Source organism: Geospiza fortis, unplaced genomic scaffold, assembly GCF_000277835.1.
Source record: "Geospiza fortis unplaced genomic scaffold, GeoFor_1.0 scaffold11, whole genome shotgun sequence".
Classification (NCBI taxonomy): domain Eukaryota; kingdom Metazoa; phylum Chordata; class Aves; order Passeriformes; family Thraupidae; genus Geospiza; species Geospiza fortis.
Window position 1 is genome coordinate 15,147,138 of NW_005054304.1, and position 17,889 is coordinate 15,165,026.

The window sequence follows — 17,889 nt, forward strand, 5'->3', positions numbered from 1 at the left end:
CAGTGATACCTACTTCAGTTCAGAATCCTGCAGAAATCAGAAGGACATCTTCACTTAGGTCTTCACTTTAGGAATTTCTTGCCATAGGATAGAATAACGAACCACAAAATTATTATGTACAAATGCATACTGGCTAAATGCAAAAAGGCAGCTAGTTCTGCTCCAAGTGGCAGATACAAGCACACTTCCAATGGTTTATTTTTGACCTAGACATCACTAGCTTAATATGTTCTGCAGCATCTACAGAGAATAATTTTTAAGGAATATTTTTTAAATTTTGCTTTCCAGGGAGGTATCCTTTTTTTTTTAAATCTAATACTTTTTCCTAAGCTATTTTTGGACCCCAAGGCATGAATTCTAAGATATCTGGGCAACACTGGGAAAGAGTCAATAGATGAATAGGAGACGTAAAATATCTCAGCCTGCATAAGTTATCCAGTCCAGTTTTCTTTTTCTCTATTGAAATGTGGATTTGGTGATGATTTGTTCAAGCCTGTGGAAAAGCTTATTTAGTTGTGTATTTAAAAAAAAAATCAAATGTTCTAATCTTATCTCATATTTCTGACTACAAATGACTCCTGTATTTTTTCAGCTTGATCTGGAATATCTCTCCAAGGTAACTATGTTCTGTTCTTGAGTTTGCTTTTTATTTGTAAAAGCCTGATTTGTTTAAATAGCTGTAGAAAATTCCATGTAATCAGTGGTGAGAGGATATTCACTTAAAGGCCTGATCAGAACAACAGCAGGAAAATGGTCAACATAACTTGATGGTCATTCCAACTATTAATTTTGACTTCAGCAGTACTAGATACTACCAGAAAAAATTGTAAATCTTGCATTTAAGAAAAAGAAAGTATGATCCTAGAAAATAGATGCAGATTTCTCCACATCTCTGCGAGTGTCCAATGTTTACACATCTGACTGATAGCTTTGGCAGCAGCACACATGCATGATTTATTCACTTTCAGATCTTTAAGTAAGACAACAAAACAACACTAAAATCTCCTGTTTCTCATTGGTAAGTAGATGGGATCCATCATGGTAAGGGTGGCCTGTGAAGGCACAGGCAGCTGTAGGGACAGGTACCTTTTCAGACTGAGGTGAACGGAGTAAGGTGACAACAAAAGCTTTAATTTCCATCCATCTGGACAGCACACAAACAAACAGAGCAGGTGAGTACACACGATACCAAGACAAGCCAGGGCAGTATCAGATCAGTGCCTCACCAAAGCAATCACAGGGTAGCAGCGGTGGGATGGACGTGTTCCTTCAGCACTCTGAGCTGACAGACCTCACATTCCTCTCCAGACAGCTCACACAGAAAGCTGCAACAAGGCCTTCTTCTGCACTATGTAGTCCCCTTGTTGCTCCTTTAAGGATCCTAACTGTTGCTAGTAGCAGCTTGAGGCAAAAAAGCCCAGGGCCTTTGGGTGCCATAGATCTTCTCTACATCCGTGAAACAGACAGAAAATGCTAGAGGCCATATGGAGCACAGCCCGTGAGAGCTACTGCCCAGGCCCCTAAAAACAGCTATGTAAATGAGTTAGCATCACAGCAAACACCTGCTTGTGCTTCCTGTGCCTCAGTGTGGGCACTGCATCTACGTTTGTGCTGCCTTGTACAAACAGGCACCAGAGACTGCAGTAAAACCAGCTATTTGTTACCCCTTCTGAGGCAGGTGCTGGCCTCACCAAAGCAGCAGAGCAGCCTGAACTGGCTCTCCAGCCCCTACTTCCAGGGGGGAGCCTCTGCCATTTGCCCCCACACCAACAGCCAACAAGACACGCAAAAAAAAAAGCACCAGCAGCACAGAGATTAGACACATGCGTCAAAAAAAGCTTCCCTGTCTGTCTCCCGCACAGTGGACCCAGCAGATCTTTGCTGGGTTTGAAGCCCTAAAAGGAGTTCTCTGTGTTCTGGTACTGCTTGAGCCTCTACAAAGGAGATGAAAAGGAGGAATAAAACATCTGAACAGCCCACTCTGGTCTGAACTGCATGCATTCATTACAGCAAAGATGGATTTCTTCTGGTTCCTCCTCCGTATCCTCCTCCTCAGTGGTGGCAGCGAGAAGCTTGACACTCCAATTACAGGATATTCACATTAAACAGAGAAGAGGGACATCTAGTTGGTGGTAGACATTTAGGATATGGCATCCAATGCTCCATGTAGCCAGCAGAAACCTGAAGGAACAGATTGAAAGTACTCCACATGCCCGTCTCCTTGCAACGTTTATTATAGACTTGAATGAGCTCTGAGCCATCAGTGCTACCCATGACTTAAATCAGGGTCCAAATGTACCCACTTCACCAAAGCTAGTGCAAAATGGGACCAGTGTTCTGGAGGCTGGAAGGGGCCCTGTTGTGTGGGGCTGCTGTTGCTGTGTAGCATTGGGAAATGCTTTTTCCATGTTTTTTTTTCCCCTCCAGGTTTGCCATTTGGCTGTACCTCATCTCTGAGTTCCTCAGCACAGGGTTTCAGGACAGGAGTGGATGCTCACTCTACTCATTTACAAAACCATGTGGATGAAATCCATTCAAAGGTTTGTGCAAAAGCATTTGATGTTTGTGGCTCAGAGACTGCTTTTTCCTTTCAAACTTGAGAAAAGTTTTTGTCTTTTTTCCTCTCCAATGGAAATGGTAATGCAGGCTAAGAAAAATGTCATTAATAATACAAACTGGGGGCCTTTGGGAGGAAATTTTAGTTTTGAAAAGTGACTACTCTCCATGAATATGTCATGCCATCAGAAGTTTATCTGCATTGTCTTGACTCTTCACATATGTATATATTTCTCTTCTGCCAGACACGGTCCGTATCCTTAATTAAATAGGGTATAATTATAGATGCCTACTTAAATTACAATAAATAAATAGAAATTCATCCATTCAATAGGCATTTTCCTAGGAAAAAAATGTTTTCCTTCAGATATTGGTTTTCTTCAGGGTTTTTTTCTCTCTCTTTTTAATTTAGAGCTACTTCTCTTATGTTTTATTCACTTGTTTTCATTAGGTAAAGGAATGCCTTGGCATGAAAACCTGTCCTGAATCCACTGCCTGCTTGACAGATAGATATAAAGACTTGAAACATGAGAGGAAAAGCAGATGGTTGCAAGGGAAAAAAAAACCCTTAAACAAAAGAAAGGAATTAAACCTAGCATAGGCACTTGTATTAATACTTTGTGAGTGCCATTGCACAGGCTGGTAAGACTGACAGACCTCGACAATGGATCTCTACCACCTTCTAAAAAGGCAGAACCCTCCTTTTTATCTCCAGATTGATCCTGACCAGTTTGTTGCAAACAGCTACTGCTTGAATTTCAAATATTGAGTGCTGGTATTTGCGATTGGTCCCGCAGTGTAAATCACATGCTAATGTTTCTCTGTCTTGACTGGATGAGAATAAACATAATAATCAGGAAGAGGCCTTGAAGAAGCCACTGTGGCTTTAAATCTCTCAGGGAGCAGCAGCAGTTTAGGGAGAAGTGACTGATAAAGAGGATTAGGGAGTTCTAGAAAATTTAAAGCCCATTCCTTTCTGGCCCACATAGGCTCTGCCCAAGGCGTCATTGCTAGGAAAATTAGGCAGCTGTGAAATTTATTGCCAGAGTGCAGAATTTATATTTCAATTTCTCCTGTCACAGCTTGGGCTGTGGTCAGATCCCCTCTGCCTGCCTCCCCTGCTGCTGCACCCTGCACCCCTCACCCTGGCACAGGCCCTGGCCTCCCACTTCCTCCATACCCCTTGCAGGGGCTGGAGACAACTGCAAAGCTTTTTTCCAAAAGTTTGAGGAGAGCAAGGCTGGCCAGGAGGCATTGCAGAGGATGGCTGCTGTTGCTTTTCACCATGTTGTTGCCCTCATGGCCAAGCAAGGACTTATTTTCTCGCCCCTACAGAAATTCAATGGAGTCGAATGTTTGCATTGTCAATAATCTCAGGGATTACCTGTGAAGAGGTAGTCACAAGGCAAGGCAGGTGATGACTGTCTCTAGATTTGCGGGAAAGGACCCATAATCCTCTTCCAAGTGTCTGTGGGGCTCTGCTGGGCTCCACAGTGAAGCATGGCTGAGGTGATACCAAAATCCTTCCATCCTGTGGGGAGGGACAGGGGGCACAGCAAGTTCTGAAGGCATCATCTGAGAGACTGAAGAAGAAAAAGAAAAGGAAATAGAACACTTGGAGAGAGAAGAAGAGAAATAGTGAGAAATGGCAGAGTGCAAAATAATAAGATTGCTGAAGATAAATCAATTCTGGAGAGTATTTGGTTGAACTTTTTAACAGGGCACTCACTGCCCCTTTGTGGTCTACGTTATTCTCCTTGACAAAGAGGTCACTAGCTGGAAGGTTTGCAGAAATTATGATCATTATCTGGATATTCATAAACATCCACAACACTGCCAATCACAGGACAGAAACAGGCTGCATCACCTCTGGGTCTGAATGAAATTAGCCAAGAAAGATTGAAATTAGCAATGTGTTCCTTTGTGGCAAAGTCTAAGTCCTAACATTGATGTCATGACTAGCTGAAATTATGTCTAAATTAGAGAGGAAAAAAAAGCCCAACTTCCTCAGAGCTGTTTTGCAACTGCAAATGAGGCATAATTGTATCACCTAGGAACAATGATAAACTGTTATTAGCATTTCAGTTGTGTTTCCCCGTAGAAATCCAGGACGGCTTTTTACCTTGGATGAAGGGTCCCTCCTGACACTTGAATAGGAAGTGCATATGGAAATGGAGTTGTCCAGGGTGTCACCACCTTGAGGTGAAGGATAGCCTGAGGTGCAAGGGTGGAGAATAAATGTTACTGCAAGAAAAGCTGCTGAATTTCCTTTTGAGAGACTGATAATCCCACAGGCTTCTGCAGAAGCAGCTTTTGATTATCATTGCTGATGATATTAGAGGACATCTCTGGAGTCTGTCCTTTAAAAAATGTTTCCCCAGTGCTACTTGAAAACATATGGGTTGGGAACTGAAGTGAAAAACTGATATTTTACTAACTCTCTTGGCATGATGGAGGCTTAGAAAATTATGTGCCTGATACTGGGGATGCATTTTTAACAGTAAATGAAATCAGAGTGCATAAAATTTCAAAATACCAGACCGATAAATGTAGATGAGAAAGGAAACCGGAACAAGAAAAAGGGACTGGTTAAAGAACCAAATGAGAAAAGATGGGTCAGACCTAGAGTTGGGGTGAACTGGAGCAGCTCCACTAGCTTTAGTAGGTCTATTCTGAGCTGCACGGACTCATAGAAGATCTAGATGTACACTGGCAGTTTATATACAGGGTTGGAGTAAACCAGGTCATTTCCAAATGCAGCAACATCCTGAGTGCTTTATCAAGTAATAAGATGGGCAAGCAATTTGTAAGGTAACAAATCTGAGGGGAAAAGAGCAGAGAGATGGAGTCAGTGCCACTGTATTTTCCTAACTCCAGTTACTGCACCAGCAATGCCTGGCTTCAAAGGAGGCACATCTCCATGGGTTACTGTTAGCTATCAGGAAAGGAAAAAAGGGCAAAGAGAGGAAAGCTTCATGTCCTAGCTGACCAGGCTTTATCAGTCTGGTATCTTGGGAAACTGGCCTATAGTTACATTATTTAAAACAGAACAGAACACCTGGAGAGAAGTTCATGCTCTTGTTCCAGTGGCTCTTCTCTGGACAACTTAAATTTCTTTCCAAACAACATGCACTAACCTCCAGAAGATGTTTTATACCAGAACAAGTGTGCTCTGTGCTTGAGTTGGATTAAGTTACTTTCGCTGCTTTAGCAGGGTATTTTAAAAAATAAAATTAAAAAGTGTTACTCCGCTACTCCTTCAGAGGATACATTAGCCAAGCTGGCTAATGTATGGCCTGCTGGTCATAAACAAGGTAGAAAACTTCACCCCTTCAGCTCCACAGTCTTTGAAAAAATGAATACATTTTGATTGCTGCAGAAGAGCTTTTGGGAAAAAAATCTACTTTGGTAAAGTGTAGAATCTCTTGACCGGGCTTGTGGATTTGAGCTCCCCCCAGAAATTACTGATTTTGTAAATTTACTGAAGTAAAAAAGCATCCCATTTCAGTGCCTTTCCTCTCTACTTCTCTGTTTCTTTTAGTCATCACACACATACCCACAGGAAAAGTCAGATGACCAGCAGATTTCTTGCCAGACAGGTGCTACAAAATTCCTGGTGAACTTCAGGAGGTTTTGGTGTGCTCTTAAGAAAAAAGTAAACTCTGCTGAGGTTGGCATCCTTCTGCAGCAGTACAGGCAAGCTCTCAATCTGCTCCTTTTCTGTAAATAGGTCAGATATCTTGACCCCTGGAAAAGATTTTTTAAATGTCAGAATTTATATTTTTGCTGCATGGTGGCTACAGTGTCAGTTGAAGCTGTGAGGTTCTGCAGCACCCTAAAGAAATGTTAAATCCTAAAGACAGCTTTCATCCTTAGCCACAATCAGTTGACATAATCTATTTTTCAGTTTTTCCAGGCCTTCTTTACACTCTCTAGCTAGTAGCTTAACCTTTTTTCCAAAAACCAACACAGCTAAAAAACACTTAATATCACTCTCAGTTCTTATAGAAACCAGGATAGGTTTTGCATTTGTCTACACAAAGAAGTTTTATTTCAATGATTTGAGGTGCTAGGGTTTTTCTGGATGTGACTCAAGCCATGATTTCCCATTGAAATAAGCTTTTATCTTTTTTTCCAAGAGAAAGATGGTGTTATGAGAAAATTCAAATTATTTTATTCTAGAAGCTGTCTAATTAAATTGAACAATAAAAATTGTTATCCTTTATGACTGCCAAGCAATTAGGTGACCTGGTGATAGGGAATTAAGTCAGTCTTCTTCCTTTGAAATGACAGCTGAAATAGAAGAGGCGCTGCTCTTTGTCTACTGCCTGCGTGCTGGAGAGGAGGCAGAGGGGGAAGGATGGAATGGAATAATACACAATCAGAAAAATCCTATCCCTGTTGCAACTGCAGAATTGTTTCCCATTAACTTTCCTCAGGGCAGAATTTTCCTCATTGTGTCTCATCTTCTAGGACAGCCTCATAAACAACAAACAAACAAGAAAAAGACCCAACAAACCTCCTTGCATCTACTGCAATTTATATTATTCCCCAAACTGTTAATCTAAAATGCTCATTGAGTATATTGTGGTGCCTTTCTCTTTTTTTTTCTTTGACATCACTTGGTGTAAATGACAGTATATCAGGAAAAGTCTGTGCTAGCTTATTGAAGGTGTGTGCCAATGAACTTGTAATTCCAAAATGACACAGTGGGAAGCGGACTGGGGACACTGGGTTTAAAACCAGAAGCATCTAAAGTACCAGAGCTGTGGCAAATTCACCAGCATTATAGACCACAGCCTCTCCATCAAAGACATGAGATACAGCCTCGGGGCCTGGTGACAATGTGGCCGAATAGAAAGTTTTCCCTTTTACATCACTACAATTATCTTAATTATAGGAACTTAATTCAACTGGCATACAGTTGCTTTCATTCACTGATAAAACCATCCAAGGTGACACAATCCAAGATGAAAAAGGGACATGCACAGGGAAATTAGTGATTCTGTTAGGGACATTATGTTGGCGTGACTATTTTTTCAGAAGAATTGTGCCCCATCCAATGCTTTTTCCAGGTCATCCAATCCTTGGGTGGCTGTTGATTATACAGCACTGTGTGATAGGACCATTGTGCATTAAGCATCAGTGAGTGCTTGCCTATCTGATAAAAGTATATGCAAAAATCAATGCTATACAAATTATCTCAATAAATTGGCTGAAAGCTTGTAAGATGTAACAAAAGGATTTTTAAAAAAGCATTTATTTTGGTGTCACTTACCAGTTAGGGTAAGATATTTGTCACAAGATATCTCATTGCATGGTGGCTTTGTTTCCTTCTCCCCAGACTGCCATAACAGTTATCTTCCACTGGATGTCCTTCCGTAAGGAAAAAAGTCGTTACCAACTGCCCCTTGTCACACGGCAGTGTCCATCTGGAACAAAGGTTCTGTCAGCCTGCATAAATTTGGTCTAACTATTAATTACTGTAATTAATAAACCTCTACGAGTGGAAAAATATGAAAACAAGCTAAAGAACAAGACAGTTTCATTGCAAAGATGTTTCTACAGCAGCTGAATACTGTGCTTTCACACCAAAGTTGTACAAGTTCCTGGGTTTGTAGTTTTCCTGGTTCATGGTGGCATTAATAATTTCCAACAGTGACAGATTTCAGAGTGTCAAAAGAATTAGGGTTGTAGTGTCAGAAAATAGGAACATAAGCCACACAGCACAAATGCAGAGCTTTTTAAATGTGTTTAGATTTAAATCCTTTTAAGGGATAGCATTGCAGGCTTCAAGTGCCCTAGCAAATCATTAATGATAATATGAAATCCCAGCAGAATTATAGCAGCTATTTCACCATGAACTTGGCCATCCAACCATGTAAAAAGAGTCCTTTCCACCTCTGAGTCATTACTCATTACAAAAAAAGCCCATCATCTTTCCACCAATCTAGCAGAGTAGCCGGAGAGATTAAAACTAGAAGAGTGATCCATATTGGCTGTCTATCTTAACAAAAAGAAAGACTGGACAAATTCACACAAAAATTCTTCAAGCGCTATTAAATGCCTCAAGAAGTTGGTGAGATGCAAGTAGCTGCAATCTGGAAAAGTCCTTGGAGGGAGGATCTCTGTGTGTTTCATAGGCATCCATTGTTGGCTGCTCTCAATTTCTTCTGGAATTGTGTTCAAGACAGCAACTTTGGGGGGAAAATTGTAATTACTGGTCTATTATTAGATACTGTAATTTTGCCAGAAGGCCAAAAGTAGCAATAAATCAGCTGTAGTACTATCTGTTGTCTCCAAACATGGAAAAGGGCCATGAATTCAGTAGAGGGACAGATAACATAGTTATATTGGGATACGTTATTATACAAAGTGTTGCCTATTGACAGTTTAATTTTTATTGCATGGCAAAGGTTAACATCTTTAGGTAGTTCAAAGGACCCAAAGGGTAAAAAATTACCAAGAATTCATCTCTTCAGCATAGATATGAAACCATCAGAAAAGACAGTCAGTATGGCGCTAGCACCCTCTGATCTAGATGATAGATTTGATTTGGCAAAAATTTGGCTGTCATTAATGGTGGACAGACACTGAGGGCTGAAAAATGTGCCAGCTTATTATTCTGCAGCTGAAATTCTGTAGCTCTTGGTAACAAGATTCATGAGTTTCAGATTCCTACTGGAAACTGTGATTCATTTTGGGAAACTGCGAGAATATTTTTATTTCAGGTTATCTTACTGTTTTACCTAGAAATAATCCACCCACACTTCTTTTCAATTAAACAGAGGAAGAAAATTGATTGAAAATAACAATTGATATGGAGAAAAAAAGGGGACATTCTTCCACTGCTTTTTCTTACAGGCACAGATCGCTCTTATGGGCATCAGACTTGACAGTCTGTGCTGGATCCTTCAGGACAATTTAATCTCAGAGGAGAGTGCACCTACCCACTTACTTAGTGATGCTTAAGTGAGCAAACTATTTCACTAGTACTGCAGAACATTTGCTTTTGATTGGTCTCCAGGAATAATTAAAGCACTTTGGGTATGTTTTAGACCACCCTCATGTTCTAGATCTGAGATAATCCTGGTGTCTGTCACATGATGGGAGAAGAGGAAAAGATACACCACACCTGACAAACAGTTCCAATACTGTGAGTTTTCAGATAATGGTGCTCTGTCATTTTGGCCCTCAAGTTTTATTCTGACTAGGCTGATGTTCTACCATGTCATCACTATTTAGTGTTTTATTCTTCATAAAGCTCAGTGATATTCCACCACTGCTCATTCCCCAGCTTGGTTCTGCACTCTGCAGAAAAGTGTTTTAAGTCCACCACCATTGAAATATATTGAAGCTTCCTCTTCTTGTGGGATGAGAAGTGGTGGCTAGAAATGTCCAGCTGACCTTCTCTTTTGCCTCTCTCACTTCTCATCTAACTCCCTTTCTGCACTGGTCTGACAGAGCCTGAGATAGTGGCACTTCAGGCCACATTGCAAGACCCATCTATTATTATGCCTTTTACCAAAGAAGCTGATTTGAAGGGGCATGAAGTTTTGTGAGCCTTCTGAAGTGTTGAATTGACTTTTCTGTCACTTTTGCTTTAAAACATTTTAATTTCCATGAGTTGCAGCACTGATGGAAATATCCTTATAGTCTATGATAGGCAGATTCTATAAATAGCATGTTAAAGAAATTGAAATATTTTTAAAAATTAATGATCATTCAAAAGTTTTTTAAAAATAGACAATATATGTAATCACAAAAAAACCCAGAACCTACTGCAGTTTTCTTTTTGGTGAAAGATATGTAGTAAGAAGGGAAATGCAGTTCAATTTTCTCCTTGGTATTAGCTCTCATAGTATTTGCCAGTAATGGCAACATTATAATTTGTAGAATTAATTAATGATCTGGCATCTGATTTTGATTCATTACTGCTTAAGCCAGCTAAGTCTCAATTATCCTCTGGACTATTTATTCCTTAACAAGCTTTTAGCTAATGTGATTTTAAAAATATGAAAATAGGTTTTAACTTGCCTTTAAGATGCAGCAATATTTTAACACTCCTCTATAAAATAAAGGAACCTTCATATTTCTCATTCTATTATAGTTACATTCAAAATTAGACTAGGGGATTTGCAATGTATTCACTAAATATATATTATATTCATATGTACCTGGAACCTGACTTCAATTTAGTCTTGATTAAAAAATGTACTGAATTGGAAACTGTGTAATAAAGGATGCCTAAATCATACTGACCCAGAATATCTCTCTCAGTCAGACAGTTAGCAAATAAGTGCACAAGCAAGCAGATGATACAAGAATTCAAAATTAATTCTATTCTCAGAGGATGCATAGACCAGGAGATAGCATCTGATTCTATCTGCAGAGATGTAAATCCAGAGTAACACCTTGGCTAAAGTCTCCTTACCCTGAACTTGATTGCTTATCCTGCAAATGATCAGAATTGGACTCTCCTGTGCCCAAGGCCAGGTTAAAGTAGCTGAAATACCCAGTTCTACTTCATGACATTTTTGTGATGTAACTAAATGTATCTACCAATTTCCAGGTACTTATTATTTATAACTATTTCATTTACCAGATGTAAGGACTCCTGGTATTTTCTCCAAATGACTATTTTTTTAAAGTTCAATCACCACATCGTTTAGGAAAGTCTGCCCAGTGCAGTTGTGACTTGTGTTGCAATTGTGTTATGATGGGGGGCATTCAGAAACTGCATACCTTTGATTTGGAATTGTCAGGCACCAGTTCAGAGCTGAGTTGAACTGATCTTGAGAAGATGCTTCTATTGCTGGGCTCTGACATGATGGTCCTGCCTGTCATCACTGCGCCTTGTCCTTGCTTAAATCAAAGCTGAAATGCATAATTACAAAGAGGGGTAAATAAATGAATTATGAGTGTTTTAACCAAATAATCATTGTTAATCACTTTATTACTGAGATTTGTTTTGAAACTACCGTCTGAAAAATTTCAGGCATTATGCAAACGGTAGAAAATACCATTTTTCTAAGCTATCAGTGTTGCAGTACATTAAAAAACCCATCTTCTCCTAAAACTGTGCTTCCTTCTCATAAGAAGCCATTCAGTGGCTTCCCAATACTAGCATGTCAATGTAATACCATTGGTGTCAATGGTTTTTTCCTTAGTTTGTACGGCTGTGACAGCTAGAGCCTTCCCCACCCTTCCCATCAAAAAACCACCTGAGATAAACATCCAAGAGTATCTTCCTTCCCATTTTCAGATCACTAAGTCTGGCTCCTTTCAGTCCAAGATGGGAAGTCAGTCCCAACTTTTAATGCACGAGCTGTAATGCCAGCTCCCTTGAAACCCAAGGAGCCCTCAGCTCAGCCAGTTCCCACATGGCTATCCCGAAACTACTGAGCAGAGGACTGCTGTCTGTGGGTTTAAAAATCAAAACCCATTTACTGAGTCAGATGCTTTGGCCCACTGAATCCATGCTGCAATGCTCCAGGGACACAAGGCAGCTTATAAAAAAATAAATCCAGTTTATGTGGCCAGCACAGAACTTCTGGGTGGTCACAAAACCAGCTACCAGAGTCATACCAGAGGCAACAAACAAAGGAATGAATCTCCAGTTACTGCTGCACGAGGAAAAGCCCAAGGTACCTGCATTGTTATGGCAAGAGTTCATTTGGGCTAAGAGGTAAACAGAGGTGGCTGAGCTTGATCTCTAAAGCTGGGCTGCTTGGCTGGAAGCACCAGTTTTCTCAATTGCTTAGAGTACAGGATTGAGTTGATAAATCAGAGCAGCCCTGATCGCTTTTAATCAACTGAATGAGGAGAAAGGAGGGGAGGTGGAGGCTTGGGAAGAAAAATATGTAAAGCTTAAAAAGTTCCAGCTGCTGCTCTCTAATGGAGTCTCGTTCCTCATGAACGGTGGAATGGTTAGGCCACCTGGTGGCAAATAGCAAACCAGCAACCTTTGCAATTTCCAAGCTACAATAAATGTCCAAAGGATCAGAGAGCTCTGGGAACTGTCAAAGGCTGGGAGCTTTTCACACCCAGGTGGCTGCTATGCAGCTACTGCTGGGAGGCAGCAGCCAGCAAAGTTTGCCATCAGTCACTCCACAGGTGCAACACAGAACAACTGACCTGGTGTCTGGCCAATTTCTGCCAGACAGCTGCCTCCATCACCAAATCTTCCACCACAGCCAGCCTCTCCCTCACCTCAGGATGGAGGCAAAGAAGAAAGCAGCCCAGGAGAAAGGAGCTGAACTTAGCTTGTAGCTTGTGAAGAAGTAGTCAATGGCTCAGCATTCCAGGGCACAATGGTGAAAAGTGGTGTCCTTCAAGGCTCCATAGTGGGACCAGTATTGTTCAGTAGCTTCATCAGCAACATTGACAGGGGGGTCCGAGTGCACCCTCAGCAAATTTGGAGATGACACCACACTGAGTGCTGTGGTTGACACACCTGAAGGACAAGATGCCATCCACATGGATCTCAACAAGTTTGAGAAGTAGACATGTGGGAATCTCACATGATTTAGCAAGACCAAGTGCAAGGTGCTGCACTTAGATCAGGGCAACTCCTGGTATCAACACAGGCTGGGGGAGGAACAGATTGAGAGCAGCCCTGCTGAGAAGGACTTGGTGCTGTTGGATGAAAAGCTGAACATAACCCAGCAATGTCCACTCACAGCCCAGAAAGCCAAATGTGTCCTGGGCTGCATCCAGAGCAGCACGGCCAGCAGGGTGAGGGAGGGGATTCTGCTGCTCTGCTCTGCTCTGGTGAGACCACAGGGCTGCATCAGCTCTGGAGTAAAGACGTGGACCTGTTGGAGTGAGTTCAGCAGAGGGACACAAAAGTTACCAGAATGCTGGAGCACCTCTCATTGGGTGAGGAAGGGCTGAGAGTTGGGGTTGTTCAGCCTGGAGAGGGGAAGGCTCTGTGGAAACCTTGTTGTGGCCCTTGAGTACTTAAAGCGGCCTTATAAAAGGCTGGGGATAAACTTCTTACCAAGGTCTGTTGTGATAGGATAAGGGGTAACAGTTTTAAACTAAAAGACAGTAGATTTATACTTGCTATAAGGAAGAAGTGTTTTACAATGAGGTTGGTAAAACACTGGAACAGGTTGCCCAGAGACATGGTGGATGCTCCTTTCCTGGAAACACTTAAGCTCAGGTTGGACCAGGCTTTGAGCAACCTGATCTAGAAGAACATGTCCTTACTCATTGTAAGAGAGTTGGCTTAGATGACCTTTAAAGATGACCTTCCAACACAAACCATTCAATGATTCTATGATTCTTAGTAGGAGCCTGACACGTTTGTTAAGAGTCTGTCCTTATGTGTAGCACCAGGTAAATCAAGTGAAACTCATATGAAAGGCTGTGATCATACATTTCAGAGGACTGTGCAGACCTTCAGAAGGACCTTGACAACTTGGAGGGATGGACAGAGAAGAAGCATCTGAAATTCAACAAAGGCAAATGCAGGGTCCTGCACTTGGAAAAGAATAACCCCATATACCAGAACAGGCTAGGGGTTGATCTGCTGGGGAGCAGCTCTGCAGGGAGAGACCTGAGTGTCCTGGTGGAGAACAAACTGTCCATGAACCAGCAGTGTCCTTGTGGCCAAGAAGACCAATGGCATCCTGGGGTGCACTGGGAAGAGCATTGCCAGCTGTTTGAGGGATGTGATCCTGCCCCTCTGCCCAGCCCTGGTGAGGCACATCTGGAGTGCTGTGTCCAGTTCTGGGCTCCTCAGCACAAGAGGGACGTGGAGCTCCTGGGGTGGATCCAGCAGAGGCCACAAGGGCGATGAGGGGGCTGGAGCATCTCTCAGAAGGAAAGGCTGAGGGAGCTGTGTTTGCAAATTGTTTCTTCCAGCAAACCTACTCACTGGAAGTATTGCAAAGTATCAAACATAAAAAGGGAGTACATGCAAGATGCCAAACCTGTTAAAGGTTTCTTCTCCAGAAGCACTTCTAAGTACTCACCTTTAACATCCAAGAATTTAGCTGAGCTGGATGGTGGTTTACTGCTAGAGGGCATTCACAGGTGGGTTCAGTACAGGCAAAAAAAATAGAAATTAAAATCGGTTTGAAAATATAGTAATTCTTAAATAAAGAACTGTCAGTTGTTTTCTCTAGTTTTGTCCACTGTACTTTTAATATAAGCCTCATGAAAACAAGCATGCAAGTCCAGCAGCTGCTGCTCTACTGAGCATTGCTTCTAGCTGTTCTCTCCTTGCTGTTCTTCCCTCATTCCTTCACTGCATTCCCTGACAGTTGAAAACTCACCAGACTTGTGACTCACATTTTAATCTTACCCAAGTCACAATGTTTATTTCACAGGATGTCCAATTAAACGTCAATTCAATCTGCTCTGGAGTTGTTTCCTTCCCCTCTGGTGATTAGTATAACCTGAATAACGTAGGAAATACAGAAAAAAAAAAGGGCAGTAAACAACTCCAGTGACATCAAGAAACCAAGCTGAAACTTTTCCCACAGAAGACAAAGGAGGAAGGTGATGCATAAGGATGTTAACATGGGTCATACTTTCTAATGTTCTGACTGTGAAGAATGGAAGGGAAAATTATGCTACCTTAGGGTGAGTTATGGGTCCCCTTTGAGCTTGGGGAAACATGAGTAGGTGTGGGGCTGTGCAAGCCACACAAAGTGAGATAAAATCTATGTCCACATTTTCCCTGTGTTTTGAAGTGCCCTCTGTTGCCCTTCATTGAAGCCAGTGTGAGTACACCACTTCCCTGCATCCTGCCTCCAATGCAGGTACTGAAGCTCTGGGGTCTCAAAGTGAAGAAGCAGACCCCCACCTACCAGGTGCTGCACACTGCTGCCCACAAGTCCTAAAAAACTACCATCCATCAGCTCACTGACTGGCTGAAGGGGAATCTTATAATGACAGAGACCTGCACACTTTCTTGGGGCTTTCTTTTCATCTTCATTCAGGCATGTCAAGTGCCACATGATGCACGTAAATGTAATTCCACTTGTTTGCTCCAGAAGTAGCCTTCTGCAGCGTACCAGGTTTACACTGGCAGCTTGGAAATGGAGGTAGGGTTCTGCATAAAACAAGGGGCTGTTTTTCAAAATAAGAGAGAAAATTGAACTAAACTTTCAAACACTACCTGGTCTTTGAAAAGCCACCAATGGAAAACATCTTGGGAAACTCCAAATTTTGGTAAAGCCGCACAAGAATGGAGCTCAGAGTCATCTTTCTTCCCAACTCGTCCAGCTTCTAAGACAATGCCAGCTGGGACTTGAATATCACCAGTTAGGGGAAATACCCTGGTTTCAGAATGAAACTTCACTCAGTGGCAGACGCTCAACATAAATGCAAGCATGCACAACTCTTCTGGAGAGATCTCCTCTCAACACAAGTGTTCTAAACAAAAAGTGACACTGGTTCCTCACTCTACAGAATCTTCCTGTGTTAGTTCCCAAGGAGAGGCCATGCTGTGTCTCTGGCTTTCCCTGTGTGCACCAGGACAAACTGCGAGCAGAAACTCACGGGGGGTAGTCAAGGGGTGCTGGGGATCTACAGAGCCAAGCAGAACTGTGCCAAGGACCCCAAGTCCACAGGCACATTGTGGGGCAGCTCTCTCAAGAAGCCAGATGTTCTCTCCAGTTTGCAAAGGGAGCAGTTTTGTGACTTAGGGAGCAATATTTCCATTTGAGCTCCTGCTGTGACAGTGCTCATTACTCTGAGCTGTGTCTAAGTGGCAATACAAGTTGCTCCTCACAAAACATGCTCTGTGCCTGCCCACTTTTTTTTTTTTAACCTATGAGAGGTTTGGCACTTGACCTTTTTTGGCAATAGCATTGTAAAATTCTTTCCAAAGAAATTTTCAGTGTGCCTTGCTGGGACTTTCTAAAAAATATAGATTAATTGTGATAATTAAATTTTCCTCTGAGTGATTTCTTTGATAAATGGGTCTAGTTAGGACTTTCAATTAAGCATCAAGCCCTGCTGTGAAGTCAGACTGAGCTTCATGTTGCAGGCATTTATTGCCTCATTTACACAGAGACAATCTGAATTATTTTACATTACACTGTTTTCTTTATCTGTCTTTTTTTACACAGGTATTAGAATTCCTATTAACCCTTCTATCAGGGAGCCAATTAAAAAGGTATGGTCAAGCAACTTTTAATTATTTTGTTATGGTTTAAATAAGCCTCCTGGAAGCAGGGCACTTAAAATCTTTCTCCTGTTCATACTGCAATGTATAAACCTATTGGTTTGTTACTGCGCAGATTCTCACAGTCTCCAAGTGATCAAAAAGAAAAAAGAAAATAATATAAAGTGAGGAAGAATAGACAACTACCACAAATGTTTTGACGAATGATGGTAATATGCAACAATCCTGGGAACAGAAGCTTTTATGTTCTTGTGTTGTCCAAAATTGTGAGTAAATGGTAACCACAGCTTGGAGAATTTCAGTTACCAGGTGTGCATTCCACCTTTAAGGTCTGTGTTTTAAGTTATATCCATGTACTCAAGCAGCATTGCATGGTCATTTTGAAAATGGATTGAAGTATTTAAGATACACAATTTCTACTTTTTATTATGCAGTTGGGACTCTTCACTTGTTTTTCTAGTCACTGGTACTGATGGCTACAGAAAAAAACATCCATGTACTGTCAATCACTGCTGTTAACCATGAAGAATAAAAGGTCCACTGATTTAACAAAATCAAACCCCCAAACTGAACGAAAAGAAGGTGTACTTTTAAAAAAATGCAAAATGCACATCCATACACAAGATTCACTGTCATTGATAATAAAGAAGAAGTCTACCAGCCTTAGAAAATGGTTTTAAATTTTTATGAGTTTTCTGTAAAGCTATCCACAGCTGTGCTAGCTAAGATGAAATTGCAAGGTTTAACAACCGGTGTGCTTTAAGATATAAATCAGAAATTAATTGTCTGACATTAAGAAAAAATATGTTTCCTCTTCTCCGACACTACCCAACAAAATAATTTTTCTGTTTCTTTTATACTATGTAGCATGTTGGAATCTATGCAATGAGAGTATATACATTTCTGACCACACTTTCGAGTTTGATTTTGATACAACCAGTGAATTGGTATGCTTCTCAAATGACAGTTAGTCACAGGCACATTTTAATACATATCAAACTGAACTTTTTCTGGGAAGCAGAAGGATTTCTGGGGAATCTCCACAATCTACAGAAATCATTCTGTCTGTCCATATATGAATTTAATCACAGTCAGATCTCATATCATCTATATGAAGCAATAAAATGAGTTGTGACTACTCAGAGTTTAAATAATTGACAGAAATTTCAATGCAATTAATGTAAACAAAG

The 17,889-nt window shown here is 41.2% G+C and overlaps 1 long non-coding RNA gene across 1 annotated transcript in view; it reads left to right on the forward strand.

Annotated features, from left to right (window-relative positions):
- Positions 1–16,665, forward strand: part of LOC115949526 — a 161,118-nt gene extending 144,453 nt beyond the window's left edge. Inside the window, exons 2-3 of the long non-coding RNA XR_004082971.1 lie at positions 2,428–2,540; positions 16,644–16,665. This is a non-coding gene — a long non-coding RNA (uncharacterized LOC115949526). The remainder of the gene's footprint in view (positions 1–2,427; positions 2,541–16,643) is intronic.
- The last annotated feature ends 1,224 nt before the right edge of the window (positions 16,666–17,889 follow it).